At 36.8% G+C, this 13,095-nt stretch overlaps 1 long non-coding RNA gene and 1 pseudogene across 1 annotated transcript in view; both read left to right on the top strand.

The window, feature by feature from the left end:
* Nucleotides 1–5,890: 5,890 nt before the first annotated feature.
* Nucleotides 5,891–8,550, top strand: LOC139176130 (olfactory receptor 5M5-like; annotated as a pseudogene).
* Nucleotides 8,551–9,575: 1,025 nt separating this feature from the next.
* LOC139187113 (uncharacterized) overlaps nucleotides 9,576–13,095 on the top strand; it is a 29,683-nt gene continuing 26,163 nt past the window's right edge. Inside the window, exons 1-2 of the long non-coding RNA XR_011570763.1 lie at nucleotides 9,576–9,629; nucleotides 12,074–12,138. This is a non-coding gene — a long non-coding RNA (uncharacterized lncRNA). The remainder of the gene's footprint in view (nucleotides 9,630–12,073; nucleotides 12,139–13,095) is intronic.

Below are 13,095 nucleotides of genomic sequence, written 5' to 3'. Positions count from 1 at the left end.
CACCAGGCTCCTCTGCCCATGGGATTTTCTAGGCAAAAGTACTGGAGTGGGGTGCCATTGCCTTCTCAGCTTAGAGAGGATCAATGAACTATCTTAATCAGAGGTAGAGAAAACAAGTGCACATCCAAACCAGAAGTAAACCTTTGTGTTTCTACTTTCTCTTTTTAGTCAAAAGAAACTTTAGTAAAGTCTCAATCTAATGCCTACAATTTACACTTTGTTTTATCAAGTTATGTGCAGACATTCCTTTCTGTTTTCAGTGTCAGTTTGAAATTCAACTAATTTCCTAGGCAACAAAGTTATTGAAATGTCTATTGATCTTTCTGAGCAATATTTTACAGAGCTGTCAGTGGTGCAGAAGAACCAAGAAAGGCAAACATTCTGCTCCTCACATACTAATATAAGGACATGTCCTCAGGCATATGATGGACCTGATCTAGTACAAGAGATTTTATCATTAGAGGCAGACAACCTAAGAACCACTTGTATATTGATTTTTTGATTTCTTGTTAAGATTGTGTGGGGTTGCCTTATTTTTATTGAGGATCCATGATTTTAATATACTTTTGAAGGTTTTCATGAGATATAAAGCAAAGCAAACAAATAAAACAGAGGATGTGAAAACCATCTTACAGTGAATTCATGCTAAAATTTTACCTTTACTGATTTTTTCTGAAACAAAATATTTTCTCATTGACTTGTAATTAAATATCTTAAAAAATTCATCTGTACAAGTAGGTTGCCCTCTGTCTTACAGGAATGGTATGCTTTGTGTACATACAACTAGTATGTTAACAGTGTTTTGGTCTCAGAAACCCTTATATTAGATGCAATGCTCTCCTCTCATTGTCTTGAAATGCTTGATAGTTTTTGACAAGGATATAGTATATTTGTTATTGTACTGGATCTTATCTATAATGTACAAAGTCCTACTTCCAGGTTTAACAATTTGTAGCTTTCTACCATCCTTGAGCTAATCCTTTGATATATACTTTTTCCAACAGATAGAGGCTCTTCTTGGCTATGAACTAGTAAACCCATAAGTACCTTGTTCAGAAGATACTCATCTTCACTCCAGCCTGACCAGGCAGCCAGGTCAACTGTGATTTTCTTTCTGTGTATCCAAATTCTCTCAACAGGCCTTTTTTTTTTTTTTTTTTTTTTTTTTGTCTTTCCATTTATCAGTAGCTCTATTCTACTTCAGTTGTTGTATGTCTGGATCTCACATAAGTCATTGAGCTTATGAGTCAAGACTACTTTGAGTTCCACAGGCAAACATCAAGTGATACATAATAAATGAATCCTTCAACTGAACTTCTCTAGTTCAGTTTCCTACACATCTTTATACATTTGAAATTCCCAAGTCTTGATCATTTTCCTTCCATTTTTCTCTGTTCTGGTAATCACCACTTATTCTATCTCTTGAGTTGCTTGTGTGTTAAAGATCATGAAAATTTTCCTAAGCCATCTTGATGCTATCATACAAATGAATATGCTGTTTTCAGAGTGTTTCCTCCTAAACGCTCCTTTAGAGGACCTGTAACTCGGTGCTAACTCTTGTTCTCCAGCAAAAGTTGTTGCATCTTGACTGGAAACTCATAGACAGAAATGAGTCACAGCCTCAATGAAGTAAAACATTTGTGTTTGAGGGAGCAACTCACATATGATTTACTGCAGTGCTCTGTGCTGTGTGCACCCACACATGCCTACAGTTTCCAAAGTAAGATTATACTTTTTTACTAGTGAAAGATTTTTTTAAATTCTACAGTGCTTTAAAATTTTCAAGAGTTTCATACACATAAATATTCTCATAATAACTCGATTTTCCTGTAGCCCTATTCTGCCTTTCCCCATTTCCCTCTCCCCAATGGCAGCCATAGCTTGGCTTCTGTATCTGTGAGTTTGCTTCTTTTTTGTTTAATTCACAAGTTTGTTATATTTTTTATATTACACATGTGTGCGATATCATCCAACATTTGTGTGTTTTCTCTTTATGCATTATTTCGGTAGTTTAATGCCCTCCAATTTAATCCATGTTGTCACAAACAGCATAACTGTATTCATATACAATAAGTCCTTTACATATGAACCTTCAATTTGTGAATTTTCAAAGATGTGAATGTGTTGTTCACATGTCAGATCACATAAGTTAGTTCTTGTGACTGGTGTACATTATGTGTGCGCATCCTCTACAAGTGGTTGTGTTTTTGTGTATTCTACTGTACAGTATCTTTATTTCATCCAGAGGCAAGTGTAAAAGAAGTACTGACTTTGAAGGACATTTCAGATGCTCTCTATAGATTCCCACTTACCTACACTGGTTTGAATTGAAGTCTCTTAGTCATGTCTGACTTTGAGACCCCAAGGACTGTAACTTATCAGACTACTCTGACCATGGGATTTTCCAGGCAAGAAGGCCAGAGTGGGTTGCCATTTCCTTCTTCAGAGGATCTTCCTGACCCAGGGATCAAACCCAGGTCTCCTGCATTGCAGGCAGATGATTTACCATCTGAGCCACCAATGGAAATACATAACATGATGAAAAAGATCACTGCAGGTGCCTCATCATCAATAGAAATGTCCTTTTCTGCTCAGTGTGGTTGATACCCATGTCCATCTCAATCAGACATGCTGCTTGGTCATGTCAAGAAGGAGGAGGGAGTAACAGTCCTCTGACTATTCTGCTGTGCCTGGGTGACTCTAATTCTCAAGAAAGGGGTAGAGAGGCATGTCTAAGCCACATTCTCATATCCAGTTTTATCTGCAAGAATGCTGGTATTTTAGCTGGTGAAGAATCCACTTGCAATGCAGGGGGCCCTGGTTCAATTCCTGGGTCAGGAAGTTCCCCTGCAGAAGGGATAGGCTACCCACTCCAGTGTTTTGGGGCTTCCTGGTGACTCAGAAAATAAAGAATCTGCCTGCAATGCAAAGACCTGGGTACAATCCCTGGATTGGGAAGATCCCCTGGAGGAGGCCATGGCAACCCACTCCAGCATTCTTGCCTGGAGAATCCCCATGGACAGAGGTGCCTGGCAGTCTACAGCCCATGATGTCACAAAGAGTCAGATCTGTTGAGTGAATAAGCACAGCACAATGCTTAGCAGACTGAGGCACAAAGAACAGTGGCACTCCTCAGTCAAATTTGTTTCTTTGAAGTGGTTTCAATTTTGGTGAGTCCTTCCAACTCAAAATACTTCCAACAGTATTTAGAAGGCAAAAGCACCTTTTTTGAGAAAAACTTCCCCGTCCAGATCCATGAAACAAAAATAGATTTATGGTGAAAACTGAAAATGAGCACAGAGAAGAATAGCAAAGTCAGTGGTTTGGTCAGATGGGGTTTTTTGTTGTAGTACTTTTTGATTTCTGGTGTGTTTGGTGTTTCATTTCTAATGTGTTTTATAACTACAAAATGGTTATTACATTTTGTAGCAATTTAAAACCAAAGTTGTTAGCATCATTTTACTGTTGTACCAGTTAATATTCAGATTCCTATTAAATGTGCTAAGAATACTAAATGTAGAAGAAACAGTCTGGTAAACAGCATTCCAGTAGGAAAATAATAATACTATCCCACATTGGGGCTTGACCACAGTCCCCCTCGCTGGACATGTGCTGAGCTTCAGACCTTGATTGCTGGACTCCTGTCATTTAATACCTGTTTCTCTTTACAATGGCACCCCACTCCAGCACTCCTGCCTGGAAAACCCCATGGATGGAGGAGCCTGGTAGGCTGCAATCCATGGGGTCGCTAAGAGTCGGACACGACTGAGCAACTTCACTTTCATTTTTTCACTTTCATGCATTGGAGAAGGAAATGGCAGCCCAATCCAGTGTTCTTGCCTAGAGAATCCCAGGGGCAGGAGAGCCTGGTGGGCTGCCATCTATGGTGTCACACAGAGCCGGACACAACTGAAGTGACTTACCAGTAGCAGTAGCAGCAATGCTAGTAATTTTAATCTCTGACTCCTGCATGTAGTCGGCAAGTGATCCATGACCCAGAAGGATGGTGATTCAATGGCCCCTTTAGTATCCAGCAATGGTGAAGCCAGAAATATCACTTCAATCACAACATTTATTGAGTAATTATTGTGTAACACTCTGGTCTGACAAAACAAAATCCTACTCACATGTTTTAACTGAAGAGAATTTAATGGAAAGAATTTAATTTAATGAGGAGAATATTGGCAGTGTTAAATAAATCAGTCCAAGAATTTGAAGCACCTGGAGGCTAAGGTCATAAAGCAATTTTCATACAAGTCTGAAGCAGCCAATACAAGGGGCTCTGTCAGCGTTCTAGTGTCACAGGATCCAGGAAGAACTTGCCAGGCCACCTTTTCAACACACACCTCAACAGGAATTTTCCTTGAAAAGATGCAGCCACCTTAACCTTCATTGTGAAACTGGGAGAAAATGAAAATTAAATTTGGATACTTTTCCCTTCTTCTCATCTCTATTATGCTCCTGGTTTCTCTCGGTGGCCTAACTCAGATGGAAACTAGACACTTGAGGAGCTCTATTGATGGAATTTAAAGATTAAGCTCCAGGTAGACCAAAAAAAAAAAAAAAAAGATAAAAAAGACAAACTGTATAGATGGTCTAGACTGACAAACGAAGCATCATCAGCATATTTATATTATCTGTATATCCATGGTATTCCCTTTGCTAGTTATTTATTATTATAGCAATTTAAAATATAAAGAGCAGGGAGGGTATGGGGAGGGAGGAGGGAGGAGGGTTCAGGATGGGGAACACATGTATACCTGTGGTGGATTCATTTTGATATTTGGCAAAACTAATACAATTATGTAAAGTTTAAAAATAAAATAAAATTAATTAAAAAAATAAATAAAATATAAAGAGCAATGTTCAGAATCAGTAAATAAGTAGTTCAAATGCAGCAAAAGTTATCTGACTGAGGGTTTTCCTATATCATTCAGTCTTCTATCTGCATGGGAACTTAGTAACTTTTCCAAGTCAAGTCTCAAAATATCAAGACATTTAAGCATTAGTTTTTTTAAAAAAATGAGTCCCATTAGTATACCATTTCAGATTTGATTCCCTAAAGATACTGGGGAGAGGCAAGAAACATGTCCTCAATGAGTTTAAGATTTTAAAAAGAATAAATCACTCATGGTGGTTTATAGTCTAGATGATTTTCTGTGAGAAATAATTGAACCCTAGGGTGTTGGCCCCTCTGTGACAATTTTGGTATAAATTCCTCAGCTTCTTCATATCCATTCTGTCACTGGGAAATCATTCTTCTTTCACAGGTAGGACTACGTATTGGACAGTTTGCTGTGCTCTATGCTGAGTCATTCAGTTGTCTTTGACTCTTTGCGACCCCATGGACGGTAGCCCACCAGACTTCTCTGTCCATGGGGATTCTCCAGGCAGGAACACTGGAGTGGGTTGCCATGGCCTCCTCCAGGAGATCTCCCCAATCCAGGGATCAAACCCAGGTCTTCTGCATTGTAAGCGGATTCTTTACTATCTGAGCCACCAGAGAAGCCCAAGAATACTGCAGTGGGTAGCCTATCCCTTTCCCAGGGGATCTTCAGGACCCTGTAATCAGAATGGGGTCTACTGTTTTGCACTAAGTGAAGTTGCTCAGTTGTGTCCAGTTTGCAATCCCATGGACTGTAGTCTACCAGACTTATCTATCCGTGGGATTTTCTAGGCCAGAGTACTGCAGTGGGTTGCCGTTTCCTTCTCCAGGGGATCTTCCTGACCCAGGGATTGAACACAGGTCTCCTGCACTGCAGACAGATGCTTTACCCTCTGAGCCACCAGGGAAGCTCCTTCATTGCATGCATATTCTTTACCAGCTGAGCTAAATTCTATTTTTTTCATATTACAAATATTTATAAATATGCCATGGAGTGGTATCACAATGGAAAAAGAAATAGATCAAAGGCCACAAGACAGAACCTCAGGTTGAGAGTCTTTCAAGAATACCAAGTTTTATAGTGCCCAGAGCCACTTCTGTCCACGTCTCTCTAAGTTTTCCTTGCCAAGTCATCTCTTCCCATCAGGTGGCCAAAGTACTGGAGTTTCAGCTTCAGCATCAGTCCTTCCAATGAATGTTCATGACTGACTTCTTTTAAGATGAACTGGTTGGATCTCCTTGCAGTCCAAGGGACTCTCAAGAGTCTTCTCCAACACCACATTTCAAAAACATCAATTCTTAGGTGCTTAGCTTTCTTTATGGTCCAGTTCTTACATCCATACCTGATTACTGGAAAAACCACAGCTTGGATTAGACAGACATTTGTCAGCAAAGTAATATCTCTGCTTTTTAATATGCTATCTAGGATCGTCATAGATTTTTCTTCCAAGGAGATAGTCTCCTTTATCATGTACTAAAGATGAGAAATGCACTTTATGATTTCTTACATACTGTCTCAGTTTTATAGATAATATGGTTATTATTAACAGTATGACCTCTACAGACTCAAATTGAATCCCTATCATACAGTTTATTTTTATTTTCTGAGAGTTAAAATGAGGTAAAATTACAACAAAATTATTATGGTTTGGGGATGGGTCTGTCAATCACTCTTTAAAAAATTGTCTTCTTCTCAAGAAGAAATTTTTAATATGTTATTTTACCCCAATTATTCCTTCTTTTAATATTTAATACCACTGATAAATGTGGATATATAAAAATAATCATGTATTGTTTATGTACTGTATTTTTACCTGTATTTATACAAAAACACTGATTTAATTTTTTCCCATGAGCCAATTATTGCCCTAAATAATTGGCTGAAATATACAAAGCTAAGGATAGCCTGGGATATCTAACTGAAGTAAGATCTGGTCATGTGAGGGCCACCTGAGGTAGGCAAGGGTGCATAAAATGAACATGCAATGCAGTGTGAGGGACTACCTAGAAAATAACCTTGAGGTTAGAGTGGCAGGTAGACAGACACCGATTTTATAAAGATCTATTTGTTCTATTTCCCTAAATCATTCACCTGTGGGGAAAAAAACAATGAATTTCAATTATTGACACTTTAGACACTACATCAGGATTATTCTGAAAACAAAAAATCATAGTTTTAAAGAATATAAATATAAATCATATATTTAAAGGGATTGTAAGTGACCAATCCATGGTAATGATTTGTAGAAAAGATCTAAGCTTCTCAACTATGAAAAGACTTGCAGAAAAGTATTTGAAACTATGTAAATGTATCCTATATTAAGTTAAATATTGAAGCATCTACTACATTATTTCTGGATATTTAAAGACAAATTTGATGAGAAACATTTTTAAAGACTACTGAATTTCTTATAACATTGCTTCTGTTTTATGTTTTGTTTTTCTGGCCATGAGGCATGTGGGATCATAGCTCCCTAAAAGGGGATCAAATCTTTGTTCCCTGCATTGCAAAATGAAGTTCTAACCACTGGATAACCTAAAAAGTCCCTTATGTAACTTCTTTATGCCACATATATTTAGAAGTTTGAAAGAAGTAGGCATTGATGAAATGATGTTAATAATGGAGAATGATAAAAAAATGCATTTTTATTTCATTTACTTTAGACATCATTGGAAGCTGAGCAAACACATTGTTAAAGGAAAATTACACAGAGGTGACTGAGTTTATCCTCTTTGGACTGAAGATCAAGCTGACTTGCAGCCTGTCCTTTTTGTAGTCTTTCTAGTCATCTACCTGATCACAGTCGTCGGTAATGCGGGCATGATTTTGTTAATCAGAACTGACTCAAAGCTTCAGACTCCAATGAACTTCTTCCTCAGCTACCTCTCCTTTGTAGATCTCTGTTATGCCACCAATGTTACTCCTCAGATGCTGGTCAATCTCTTATCCAAGAGAAAAACCACTTCCTTCCTCGGTTGCTTTATACAGTTTGACTTTTTCATTTCCTTGGTGCTCAGAGATACCTATATGCTCAAAGCAATGGCTTATGACCACTACATGGCCATCCACAAACCCTTGTTATACGGCAGCAAGATGTCCCGAGGTGTCTGCCTCTCTCTCGTTGCTACATCTTATATTTATGGCTTTGCAAATGGTCTTACCCAGACCATCCTGATGCTCCGTCCCTCCTTCAGTGGACCCAATGAAATCAACCACTTTTACTGTGCTGACCCACATTTCCTAGTCCTGGCCTGCTCAGACACTTATGTCAATGAAACTGCCATGTTCGTGGGGGCTGGTTCCAGCCTCATGTTTTCTCTCACCATCATCCTCATCTCCTACATTGTCATCTTTACAGCCATTCTGCAAATGAATTCTCCAGAAGGGAGGCACAAGGCCTTCTCCACCTGTGGGTCTCATCTGACAGTTGTCACTATGTTTTATGAGACACTGTTCTGGATGTATCTAAGGCCACCTTCTGAGGCATCTGTAGAACAGACCATGCAGCTCTTTTTATGTCTTTCTGAGTCCTATGCTAAACCCTTTCATCTACAGCCTTCAGAAAAAAGATGTTAAAAGAGCAATAAGGAAAGTGTTTCGAGAGAATTTGTTTGTCAAATCAGGTACACATTTAGTCAGAGGTATGTATTCTCTGACCAATTAGAGAAAATTTTCTACTAATAAGTCACTTTTTCTCATTGACTTGTCTTTTTCTTTTGTAATTCACTTATGAGACTTGAAAGAATGAGTCCAGTCATTAGCTTGTGTTACTTTACTGTGTTCGAAATGACTACAACCTTGAATGGAGAAGAAAATGGCAATCCACTCCAATATTGTTGCCTGGAGAATCCCATGGACAGAAGAGCCTGGCAGGTTACAGTCCATGGGGTCTCAAGATTTTGACAGGACTCAGTGACTAAACCACCACCATCCACCATGCTGAAATTCATAAAGCATTGCTATTTTTCTGTAAAATTAATAAATGTCAGATAATTCTACTCATAGTACCCATAATGGTAGAAATTTATGAAATTTCAAATTTCATAATGCTAAGACAATGACAATTTGTTTGTTATGGAGGGCTTAATAATTTGCAACTGTTTACCAAAATCTGTCAACCATATCAGGAAGAAAGATTTTTCTTTCTTTGATTCTTTTGGTCAGTTTTTCCTGTTTTCACCTTATATATCAGTGAAGATCAATGGGTATCTTAAATTATTAATCTAAGAAACATATGTAGATATTAGTACTGATGTAATGGAATCCTCATTCATAAAACTTTTGAGAGAAATGCCAAATTTCCTTTAGGTTTTTAAAAAGCTTATTTATTTTGACTCTTGTTTGCTTGTTTTACCAATATGCTTTTCACTTTAAAAGTGATACTGTGTTTTGATTTAGTATTTTTTTTTATTATGAACTATTAACAGCTCACAGCCAGAAGTAGAAAATAATGTAAAGAGCACTTGACTATGCATAACTAATCATCAGTAAGCATTTACACAAGGACACTTTTGTTTAGGATTTTCACACATCTCCATGTCATGGACCCCACTACTCACCTTTAGCATCTCCTCCTGAGGCATACAAATTGGGGAATCTTATGGTGCTGGAAAACTCTCAGAAGAGATGGCAGTTGAGCAGAACATGGTTCTATTTGGCCAAGTTAGTTGATTTCTCTGTTTTTTTTCAGATCTTCAGCATCCCTACACATGTTTATTACTTCATACATAAAACATGAGAAAGGTTTGTGAATTTTTCTTTTAATAATTATTTAAATATTGAATTTGTATTATTGTATTATGTCAAGTAATAAATTAGTATTATTCCTCATATCATTTATAGTTTCTATCCCATCTCTGATACTTAAAATCTAAAAGTTGCTTCTGATAATCATAAATCTTCAACAGCACTTTTTATTGTTTTTAGTTGGTGCTTATTTATATATGTCCATTCTTTTAAAAATTAATTTATAATTGATTTATAATTTATAAGTTTCAAGTGTATGACATAAGGATTCACTATTTTTAGAATTTATAGGAAGCTTCCCCATTAGCTCAACAATAAAGAATGCCTACAGTGCAGGAGACTCAGAAGATTCTGATTTGAGGTCTAGTCAGGAATATGTCTTGGGGGAGGAATTGTTAAAAAAGCAATAAGGAGAGTGACTCAAGAGAAATTATTTGCCAATAGGATAGATATTTTGGTCACTTGTATATCACATATCCATATTCTCTGGTCAATTAGTGAGTACTTTAAATCATTTTGGCTATAAACTATTGTTTTTCTTTTTGTAATTCAGGTATTAGACCTGGAAAAATGTTTTCAAATAGTTAGTTGTAACTCAATGTATTAAACAAATACCATATATAAATTAAAACACAAGACCAAAAATCATTGCCAGTGCTCTATAAAATTAATTAAAGGCAGATTATTATGTCCACATTACCCATAAGGGTACACAGTTTTACCAGACAGAATTAAAAAATTATGCTAAGGCAATGACATTTTGTTAGATTTCTAGGGCTTTCTAAGGTTTCCAATCTATTTTCCAGGAACCTGTCAAAAATGCATGTGTATTGTCTGTTGATATTTTTCTTTTATTTACTTTTTTCCAAATTATATAAGAATGAAGATCATGAGATTTTTTATGTAAATGTAATATATCCTATCAGATCAGATGAGATCAGATCAGTCGCTCAGTCATGTCCAACTCTTTGTGATCCCATGAATCACAGCACTCCAGGCCTCCCTGTCCATCACCAACTCCCAGAGTTCACTCAGACTCACGTCCATCGAGTCAGTGATGCCATCCAGCCATCTCATCCTCTCTCGTCCCCTTTTCCTCCTGCCCCCAATCCCTCCCAGCATCAGAGTCTTTTCGAATGAGTCAACTCTTCCCATGAGGTGGCCAAAGTACTGGAGTTTCAGCTTTAGCATCATTCCTTCCAAAGAAATCCCAGGGCTGATCTCCTTCAGAATGGACTGGTTGGATCTCCTTGCAGTCCAAAGCACTCTCAAGAGTCTTCTCCAACACCACAGTTCAAAAGCATCAATTCTTCGGCGCTCAGCCTTCTTCACCGTCCAACTCTCACATCTATACATGACCACAGGAAAAACCATAGCCTTGACTAGACGAACCTTTGTTGGCAAAGTAATGTCTCTGCTTTTGAATATGCTATCTAGGTTGGTCATAACTTTCCTTCCAAGGAGTAAGCATCTTTTAATTTCATGGCTGCAGTCACCATCTGCAGTGATTTTGGAGCCCCCCAAAATAAAGTCTGCCACTGTTTCCACTGTTTCCCCATCTGTTTCCCATGAAGTGATGGGACCAGATGCCATGATCTTCATTTCCTGAATGTTGATCTTTAAGCCAACTTTTTCACTCTCCACTTTCTCTTTCATCAAGAGGATTTTGAGTTCCTCTTCACTTTCTGCCATAAGGGTGGTGTCATCTGCATATCTGAGGTTATTGATATTTCTCCTAGCAATCTTGATTCCAGCTTGTGTTTCTTCCAGCCCAGCGTTTCTCATGATGTACTCTGCATAGAAGTTAAATAAGCAGGGTGACAATATACAGCCTTGATGTATTCCTTTCCCTATTTGGAACCAGTCTGTTGTTCCATGTCCAGTTTTAACTGTTGCTTCCTGACCTGCATACAAATTTCTCAAGAGGTAGATCAGGTGGTCTGGTATTCCCATCTCTTTCAGAATTTTCTACAGTTTATTGTGATCCACACAGTCAAAGGCTTTGGCATAGTCAATAAAGCAGAAATAGATGTTTTTCTGGAACTCTCTTGCTTAATACTTTTATTATTCTGTTAATGTTTTAAAACAATTTATACCCCTATCATAAAACTAGTCTTGTGGTTTCACTTTTATTTATTTTTTGTTATGAACTATTTTGAATACACAGCCAAAATACAAACTCATATAAAGACCACCAGTTTCAGTAACTAACAGGTAATATCTTCGAGCAATGCAACATTTTTCTTTTTCATTTTTATTTGATACTGGAGCAGAGTTGGTTAACAATGTTGTGTTAATTTCAGGTGTACAGCAAGGGGACACAGTTATACATATACATGTAACTACTTTTTTCAAATTGTGTACCCATTTAGATTATTATAGAGTATTGAACAGTGCTTCCTATTCTCTAACAGCAGGTCCTTTTGTTTCATATATTTTAGAAACTCAGATCCTGCACCTCTCCATGTCATGGACCCTACTGCCCATCTTTGGCACCCCCTCTGAGGTACATTTGGGGGGAAGACTATGATGCTGAAAGTGCTTATAGGAGATGAGAACTGAGCAGAGCAGGGTTCTATTACTTCCATCTACTGCAATGTATTCCTAAAGATCTTCCATAGCCTTAAAAAAGTTAGAATTTTCTTATGCAACAATGGAGAAAGATGATGTGGATTTGCCTTTTTAAAAATTTTTTAAAATATATTGAGGCTGTATGATTAGGTCTAGTCAAGTACTGAACTAGTGTTATTCATTTTAACATTTATGGTTTCTATTCCTTATATGATATATAAAGTCTAAAACTCTGATATTCACATATATTGGGCAGTGTTTTTTTTTTATTTTTTAAATTTTATTTTATTTTTAAACTTTACAATATTGTATTAGTTTTGCCAAACATCGAAATAAATCCACCACAGGTATACCCGTGCTCCCCATTGATTTTAGTTGGTTATGCCTGTTATGTATATTTCAAAACTTTTATTTTCAGGTCCTGAGTCCTTTTAATCATTGTGTATCTTATTTTATTGTGAGGGTTGACACTTTTGAATATTTTCTAACAAGTTAATTTGTGCTTTTCACAAATTGTCTTTATGTGTTTTTCCCCCTTTACCTACTATGAATTAAATCATATTTTTAAGTTTCTATTATTTTTGATCTTTGTTTATCTATGACACATTCTTTTATTTATTTTTAATAAATTCCTGTAAATTATATGCATACTTGTCTTAACTTAGTCTTCATTAATCAGTACATCTACTTTTCTAATAAAATAGTAAAATGAACTGAGAATATTTTAATTGTGAATACATCCTGCTTCTAACTTATAAATGGTTATTTACAGGTATAGAATACATCACTAATAATAAATCATTTAACAATGAAGTTTAAATATTATCTATATTGTATCTGATTGCAATTATAATTATTTAATATCAATATTCCTTTAATTTTAATTATAGTG

The sequence above is a fragment of the Bos indicus genome, chromosome 15 (assembly GCF_029378745.1).
Source record: "Bos indicus isolate NIAB-ARS_2022 breed Sahiwal x Tharparkar chromosome 15, NIAB-ARS_B.indTharparkar_mat_pri_1.0, whole genome shotgun sequence".
Taxonomy (NCBI): domain Eukaryota; kingdom Metazoa; phylum Chordata; class Mammalia; order Artiodactyla; family Bovidae; genus Bos; species Bos indicus.
The sequence above is the reverse complement of the archived record's forward strand: the minus strand, read 5'-3'. Positions and strand labels throughout refer to the sequence as shown.